Source organism: Amblyraja radiata, chromosome 2 (assembly GCF_010909765.2).
Source record: "Amblyraja radiata isolate CabotCenter1 chromosome 2, sAmbRad1.1.pri, whole genome shotgun sequence".
Lineage (NCBI taxonomy): Eukaryota > Metazoa > Chordata > Chondrichthyes > Rajiformes > Rajidae > Amblyraja > Amblyraja radiata.
In genome coordinates, this window is record NC_045957.1 from 89453440 (window position 1) to 89462797 (window position 9358).

The window sequence follows — 9358 nt, forward strand, 5'->3', positions numbered from 1 at the left end:
CCCCTGATGTGTTGTAAGTGGATGAGAAAGTGGAATAGCATAAACCTGGTGTGACAATAGACAATAGACAATAGGTGCAGGAGTAGGCCATTCAGCCCTTCGAGCCAGCACCGCCATTCAATGTGATAATGGCTGATCATCCCCAATCAGTACCCCGTTCCTGCCTTCTCCCCATATCCCCTGACCACTATCGTTAAGAGTCCTATCTAGCTCTCTATTGAAAGTATCCAGAGAACCGGCCTCCACTGCCCTCTGAGGCAGAAAATTCCACAGACTCGCAAAAAGAGTATTTCCTCGTCTCCGTTCTAAATGGCTTTTTAAACTGTGGCCCCTGGTTCTGGACTCTCCCAACATCAGGAACATGTTTCCTGCCTCTAGCGTGTCCAAACCCTTAATAATCTTATATGTTTCAATAAGATATCCTCTCATCCTTCTAAACTAAAGAGTATACAAGCCCAGCCACTCCATTCTCTCAGCATATCCCGCCATCCCGGGAATTAACCTTGTAGACCTACGCTGCACTCCCTCAATAGCAAGAATGTCCTTACTTAAATTAGGGGACCAAAACTGCACACAATACTCCAGGTGTGGTCTCACTAGGGCCTTATACAACTGCAGAAGGACTCTTTGCTCGTATACTCAACTCCTCTTGTTATAAAGGTCAACATGCCATTCACTTTCTTCACTGCCTGCTGTACCTGCATGCTTACTTTCATTGACTGATGAACAAGGACCCCCAGATCCCTTTGTACTTCCCCTTTTCTCAACTTGACACCATTGAGATAGTAATCTGCCTTCCTGTTTTTGCTACCAAAGTGGATAACCTCACATTTATCCACATTAAATTGCATTTTCCATGCATCTGCCCACTCACTCAACCTGTCCAAGTCACCCTGCATTCTCATAACATCCCCCTCACAGTTGACACTGTGAATAGGTGATTTATGGTCAGCATGGAATACAGGTCCTGTTTCCATGCTGTATCTCTCAAACAAATTAAACCGTCCATCCAGATTGCTTTATTTGGCGAGACATTGCCAAAATATAAAATCATCTTAAAGATGTTTACACTGGCAAAAGTAGCAGATGTGATCTCCAGAGTTCAGTGACAATTTTCCTATCTGTTGGTTATCCCTTCTCGGCCATCTTTGTAGTCAACAACGATCCCTCATAAGGAATCAGCTGCCAATTGTCATGTGGAGTCTCCAGATAAGTTTTTTTTCTCAAGCCATCAGTTCAACATGTTTTATCCCAAGAGCTATAGCGGCTCTGAACCGGCCCTAATGAGTGCCCCCCCCACCCACCCCCTTTGGACAGTCTCCCTCAGATGGTCACGTCAATCAATTCAGCTTGTTTATTTATGTATTGTATTTATTTACCTTTCTTGTACATCAGTGGAGCTGCACACTAAATCTCGTTGCACTGACGTGCAATGACAATAAAATATATATTATTATAATTATTATTATTATTATCTGCAGCAAAACACTCCAGAAATGGTTAATAATATGGAGGTAAAAATGCATAGGCGATCTGGTCATGACATTTGATGCCAGAATGAAACACAAAAGGTGATTCAGCAGCAGCATCCGTAATGATAAAACCCTGAATGTCTAAATTGTTGGTAATTCAGTAATATGAAAAAACCAATGCAATTTTTTTCCATGTTGTTTTTCTACAAAAATAGATATGTCTGTTTCTTGTCTACATGAAAGTAATAGTGAGTTACATAAGTTGTGTATGAAATGATGCCAAATAAATCTGCAAATACTGCTCGAATGCTGCCAACAATGTAGAAAGGGAATGATGAAGGAACTGTCACACTGACAGTTAAAATGATGCTTCTAAGTGTTCTTATCTCCAAATCTTCTTTCAGCTCCAATCAGGCTGTTATTATATGTCGTATCACAAGCCTCAATCTTTTGTTAGACATGTTTAGGGTTGCTACAGAGCCTGTTGTAGATGGAAGATATGACTTCTTTGACTCCTAGATTCAACTGGAGATTTTGCAGAGGTTTTACTTATTCAAAATAGGCAAAAAAGAAATATATTTTCATTCTACCCCAAGGAATTTTTATCAATTCATAATTTACACAGCATTGAACCAGCTCATTCTGTCCATTGAGTGCACATAACGATCAAAAACTCATTTTCTCTAATCATACATACATACCATTTTATTCCCCATGCATTCCCATCAACTTTCCCCAGACCCTGCCATTCACCCCTATATTGTAGAGACAATTTACAACAACTACTTAACCTAATAGGGACTGTCATATGTTGATAGAATGGAGCGGCTGGGCTTGTATACTCTGGAATTTAGAGGATGAGAGTGGATTTTATTGAAACATATAGATTATTAAGGGTTTGGACACACTAGACGCAGGAAACGTGTTCCCGATGTTGGGGGAGTCAAGAACCAGGGGCCACAGTTTAAGAATAAGCCATTTAGAACAGAGATGAGGAAAAACGTCTTCACACAGAGAGTTGTGAATCTGTGGAATTCTCTGCCTCAGAAGTCAGTTGAGGCCAATTCTCTGTATGCTTTCAAGAGAGAGATGGATAGAGCTCTTAAAGATATTGGAGTCAGAGGATAAGGGGAAAAGGCAGGAACGGGGTCCTGAGTGTGGATGATCAGCCAAGGTCCCAGTGAATGGCAGTGCTGGCTCAAAGCGCCTAATAGCCTACTCTTGCACCTATTATCTGTTGTCTATTGTCCATTGTCTACTCAACAAGATGTCTTTGAGATGTGGAAGGAAACAAGAGAAACTGGTGGAAACCCTATTGTCTGTTGTCTATTGTCCATTGTCTACTCAACAAGACGTCTTTGAGATATGGAAGGAAACAAGAGCAACTGGTGGAAACCCAGGCAGTCACAGGACGAATGGGCAAAATCCACATGTCCAGGATTGAATCTGGGTCATTGGAACTGTGAGGCAACAGGTCTTCGATTTACACCACTGTGCTACCACCAATTTCTATTGAGCTGTGTTAAACTGGAATGGAAAAAAAAGTGTAAACATTGACTGGGTTGGATATTAGATAATTAAACTTCTACAGGTGCACAGTAGAGAGCATGCTGACCGGTTGTATCGTGGCTTGGTTTGGCAACTTAAGCGCCCTGGAGAGGAAAAGACTACAAAAAGTAGTAAACACTGCCCTGTCCATCATCGGCTCTGACCTCCCTTCCATCGAGGGGATCCATCGCAGTCGCTGCCTCAAAAAGGCTGGCATTATCATCAAGGACCCACACCATCCTGGCCACACACTCATCTCCCTGCTACCTTCAGGTAGAAAGTACAGGAGCCTGAAGACTGCAACGACCAGGTTCAGGAATAGCTACTTCCCCACAGCCATCAGGCTATTAAACTTGGCTCGGACAAAACTCTGAACATTAATAGCCCATTATCTGTTATTTGCACTACATCAGTTTATTTATTCATGTGTGTATATATTTATATAATGGTATATGGACACACTGACCTGTTCTGTGACATTGCCTACTATGTTCTGTTGTGCTGAAGCAAAGCAAGAATTTAATTGTCCTATCAGGGGCACATGACAATAAACTCACTTGAACTTGAACTTGAAATTAAAACTTGCACATTTGGAAAAGAAGCAAATTCTGTAAATTGATTCATGTGGTCTTTATATTATTCTGACTGTGTCTGAGGAATATCTGAAATGAATCCAACCTTATTTGCTGGCAACCTACTGGTCAATTAGTTCTTTAATTAATCCTCAGTAGGTCTTAAGAGAGAAAGGACAATCAGGAAGACACCAAGGGACTGAGTAATACTTGCCAGTATTTGTGCGTGCATATGAGTGTTAGCATAGCATAAGATCATAAAACATAGGAGCAAAATTAGTCCATTTGGCCCTTCGAGACTGCTCTACCGTTCGATCCAGGCTAATCTATATTTCCCTCAGCCCCATTCGTCTGCCTTCTCCCCATAAACTTTACTAAACAAGAGCCTATCAGTCTCTGCATTAAAAATGCCCTATGTCTTGGCCTCCATAGCCATCTGTGACAATGAATTCCACCGATTCACCACCATGTGGATGTGTCGACCTGAATAATAAGGACATTTTAAATGAATTTCAAGACAATATAGCAAAAATCAACTGTTCAAACTCAGCGAGTCAAACAGTATTTGTAGAGGCAAATGGTGGATGACATTTTGTATATTGCCTTATCATCCATCATCCCTTACAGTTCATCTCTGGAACTGATCTAGTGAGTTGTTGCTGCATTCCCCCTATGGCAAGTGTATCCTTTATCCAATACTGCAGGTGTAGTCACACCAAGGTCTGGTATAATTGCATACATTGGGTAATCTTTTTGTAATCTTTAGTGATGAGAGTTCATTGACAATACAATACAATACAATACAATACAAATTTACTCATCACATGCACCAACTGAGGTTCAGTGAAAAGAATTTGCCATGCAGCGATACAAATGAAAAAAAGTCACACAATACACAATAGAATTTAACATAAACATCCACCACAGCATTCTTCACTGTGGTGGAAGGCAACAAAGTTTAGTCAGTCTTCCTCCTTTGTTCAACCGTGGTCGGGGCCATGAATCCTCCGTAGTCGTTGCTACGGACGGCCAAATAATCGAAACTCCGACATCGGGACGGTTGGAGAGCCCAAATTGGCCACTTTCTTACCGGAGACCGCGGTTTCAGGATGTTATAGGCTGTAGGCCGGCGGTCGGAGCTCTCCTCCGGCGATCTCCGGCAAGGGATCCCAGGCTCCGGAAGGTAAGTCCACACCACGCCCGTGGCTGGAAACTCCGCAGATCACAGCCCCATGATGCCAAATTCATCAGGCCAGTGCGATCGGAGCACTCCTTTCTGGCGACCCCGGCAAGGGTTCGCCTTGCTCCGCAATGGAAAAATCCCAGCTGCGCCCGCTGCTGAAGCTCTGGGCCTGACCCCGGGAAAGGCCACTCCAATCCAAGCTGTTAGGCCACAAGAGGGGAGGCGGAGAAGCGACATGGAAAATGTCACCTCTCCATCAAGGAAGTGACTGAAAAATGGTTTTCCACTTTTCTCTCCCATCACCCCCCACATAAGACATACCGAGAGACACTAAAACAAACATTTGGACATACTGAAAAAACCCTAAAAATAACGAACACGCTGCTGGCAGGGCAGCCGACTCGCAGCACCCCCAACCGAGCTGAACTGGTTTTTGTCTCCATGGATGATTGCTGACAGTGCTTACAGAATTTTCCGGGTTTCTTGTTATCTTTGTAGGCTTGACATCTGTGTGGGGCATGCAGTATGGCTGGGGAGGCTGGTGTTCAACAGTGGGATAAAGATGGAGATGCATGCATGAGAGAATGATATTTGTGTGGTAGTGGTATTTTGTGTGCTAATGTCTTTTCAGTGCTATGCTGCTGTTGTTCAGCAGTGGGATGGAGATGAAGAGGCATGCAGGAGAGAATGGTATTTGTGCGGTAGCAGTATTTTGTGTGCTAATGTCTTTTCAGTGATTACCTTAACATTTCTCGTGAAGTTGTCCCATTTCTGACGGCATTACCCATTTCAATAGGAATTCATAATCCTGGAAAACATGGCTAAAGTCATATCATGTCAGGCTCATCTAATGGTGGTCCAGATGGATTTGTTGCTCTCCTGGCGCCCAGCTATCACTCCTGGCAAATACTTAAGTGATCAAGACTTCTATATCAGTTCAGTTCAGTTTTGTTTATTGTTACCTCGGTAGGTACAGTGAAAAGCTTTTGTGCCAGTCAGCAGAAAGACAATACATGAATGATTACAATATATCCCTCCAAGAAAATTGTGGGACTGACTCCCTCTCCACAGGAACTGCTGCCCGCTCCATGGAAAACAGATTGTGTATTGCTGCATTGGCTGCCATGGAGACTGTGCCTTTAAGATCTGAATCCATTCTCAGCCAAATGTTAGCAATTGTGTTGAACTGAATGTGGTCCTGTTTAGGTAATGTACAGGTTGTGGTGCGTGGGTCACAAAAAGGAAGAGAGGAGTCAAGTATTTTGAGAGGCACCTTTAATTATGTTCCTCCCGGTTGTAGGGAGGTCCAAACGAGAGAAAGATGGCACCCAAACCCCTGCCTTTAAACCCTCTGGTTAAGGGGCGCCTCCGGACTGAACCACTCCCGTGCCGAGGGGTTCGACAGCTATGATGGCGTGACCCTTGGGAGCAGCCTACAATGTCCCATTTTAAAGCTTTTGGGTATAAACCTCTCTTCTGCAGTTTCATATTTATTTTTTGACCATGTTCACAATATTTCTTGACCTTGCCCTTTGATGAAGCCATATTTTGATGAACCAGAACTAGATGATATTGATTTTCTATGCATTTGAACCTACAATTGGTCCACTTTATTGATCAATTTGATTTGATGGCATAGCATGTAAAACTAAGTTTTTCACTGTACCAAAACACACGTGACCATAATAAACCTAAAACCTAAATCTAAAAATCGAAAACTAGATTTTGGACGACAACCTGTCGCAAGTGGGACTGGTAATAGTCTTAGTAGTCCCTGTGCATTGTGTGCCTCCTGGCCGAAAGACTTTTTCCATGATGCACTTTTTCTAACATATTCTCTCAGTGTAATTTGCTTGTCATCACATTAATCACCACTCCTAACTTCTTTTTGTATATTTTCTAGATTTTCAAAGCAAGATTTTCATCTTATTTACTCACCATCCTCAATCTTTTCATTTCTATGCTGTGGTTACGAGGTATGCGCAGTTCAGCTCAGGGGTAATTTACATTTTCTTTGTTATGACCACATTTACTTTGATCTTCTTGCAGTTCTGTTCAGGCTGCGGATTGCATTGATAATGGCAATCTTACTTGTTAATGTAGTTGAGACCCTGGTACATCTTAAGATAAAACCCACATTTTCTATTTTGGTGTAATTGTGCAAAAAGGTCTTAATGCATTCTCTTTCCACGTCAAGTGAGGACTGGTAATGGTTATGTAAATGTTTTTCTAATTTTGTCTTGAATTCCCCCAGATGTTGATAAAGTTGATATGTGATGCTGGGAGAGGTATTTCTTGTAATTCATGATTTGTTTTTGATATATTTGTTTCTGGGGTATGGGCATTGCTGGCAAAGCTGTAATTTAATTCCCATCCGTAGTTGCCGTTGATAAAGTAATGGTGAGCTTCCACCTTGAACTGCTACAGAACATCTGGTGAAAATACTCCCACAGTGTGGACGCAGATGCTGCTTAACAAAAAAAGACACAAAGTGATGGAGTAACTGGGTGGGTCATGCAGCATCTCTGGATAACATTGATAGGTGACGTTTTGGGTTGGGACCCTCTTCAGACTACTGAGTTTTTTGTTTCACTAAAACCTAGCTCACCCATGACTCACCTGACACTGAAATGTAATGTGAGGGATTCGCTATTTATTGTATGGAGCATATGGAGCCCTCAGGCAAGGAGAAACATTTTAGCGGTTCATGCTTTTTAGTCAATGATTCGTGGTGCACTGATCTGTTTGTCTCTGCTCCCCATGGTGGTGCAGCGGTAGAGTTGCTGCCTTACAGCGCTTGTAGCAACAGAGACAGGGGTTCGATCCTGACTACGGGTGCTTTCTGTATGGAGTTTGTATGTTCTCCCTGTGACCGCGTGGGTTTTCTCTCAGATCTTTGGTTTCCTCCTACACTTCAAAGACGTACATGTTTGTAGGTTAATTGGCTTGAGTTTGTATACCTGGTAAAAGAGTAAATTGTCCCTGGTGTGCGTAGGAAAGTGTTAATGTGCGGGAATCGCTGGTCGGCGCGGACTCGGTGGGCCAAAGGGCCTGTTTCTGTGATGTATCTCTAAACTAAACTAAACTAACCTGGAATATTTCATCATAAACTACCACTCACCTGTGGAGGGACAATAACCTAACCCAGAATGTTTGCAAGACACAAAAGAATAGAGGTGGTCGTTTCAAGTTGCTAGGCATCCATATCACCAGCAACCTATTCTCGTCCATTCTTATTGAAGTGGTGATTAAGAAGATGCATCATCCTATTTACTTTCTTAGGTTTTCTTGGGGTAAAAAAAGACTGTAACCTCATAGCATTTATGCTGCACATGACTTTATACAGCACTATAAGGTCATCCCTCACTCTCCTACACTCTAACGATAAAGTCTTAGCCTGCCCAACCTCTCCCAGTAACTCGGGACTTTAGGTCCTGGTAACATTCTTATAAATCTTCTTTGCCCTCTTTCAGCTTAATGACATCTTTCTTACAGCAGGATAACTAAAGCTGTACATAAGATTCCAAATGTGGGCTCAACAATGTCTTGTCCAACTGCAGCGTAATGTCCCAGCTCCTATATTCAAGACCTTGACCGATGAAGGCCAGAGTGCCAAACACCTTATTCACTACCCTGTCACTTCTGTCCAGCTGGTAGGATAAGAGTGCCTGTCACGTTGTCTGTATATATAATTCGGTGAGTTTGACAATGTCACGTTATTGTCCAACCCGTCTGTGACCCAGCTCTCCCAATTTAGACAGCAGTCATCAAATATTTGAAGGAAGACATTGCAAGCTCAGCTTTGTTGTGAGTGCATTTGCCATGTCCAAATTCAGAGCTTTGGTTAAAGTTGAGTGATCCTTGCAATTTTATTCTTTCTTTGCTTCAGTGCTTACGGTAAAACTGAGTGTCTTATTATCTTGGAATCTGAAGAAGGGTCTTGACCCAAAATGTCACCCATTCTTTCGCTCCAGAGATGCTGCCTGACATTCTGTTACTCCAGCATTTTGTGTCATCTTTTGTTTAAACTAACACCTGCAGTTCCTATTATCTTATAGTTATCTTATTTCAGAAGCCATTGAATTGTCAACCACACTGGTGAGGCCCGGAGTTACATGAAGGAATATAAGTGAATGAAGACTCATGTGAAGACTCATCACAAGTTTCATATCTTGACCTATATTCTGAGATCTACTGCCTTCCTCATAAATCTGACACTGCATGGGTTTTCTCTGAGATCTCTGGTTTCTTCCCACAGTCCAAAGATATACAGGTTTGTAGGTTATTTGGCTTGTTATAATTGTAAATTGTCCCAAGTGTGTGTAGGATTGTGTTAGTGTGTGGGGATCGCTGACCGGTGCGGACTCAGTGGGCCAAAGGGCCTGCTTCCATGTGGTATCTCTAAACTAAACTAAGCATGAACAGCATATCCTCACATATTTGAAACTAACGTAATTATATCAACAAACATTCATCTGAACATAATTTTAGGGAAATGACTGGATACATAGATAACTTGCCTATCCCAAAACAAGATTATGCAAGTTATGAAATATGTGTGTTTATTTGAGGTGGTTAAGAAA

At 42.2% G+C, this 9358-nt stretch overlaps 1 long non-coding RNA gene across 1 annotated transcript; it reads left to right on the plus strand.

Annotated features, from left to right (window-relative positions):
* Nucleotides 1–804: 804 nt before the first annotated feature.
* LOC116984534 lies at nucleotides 805–8581 on the plus strand. Its single transcript, XR_004415057.1, has 3 exons — nucleotides 805–929; nucleotides 4844–4847; nucleotides 8571–8581. It is a non-coding gene; the product is annotated as an uncharacterized LOC116984534 (long non-coding RNA).
* The last annotated feature ends 777 nt before the right edge of the window (nucleotides 8582–9358 follow it).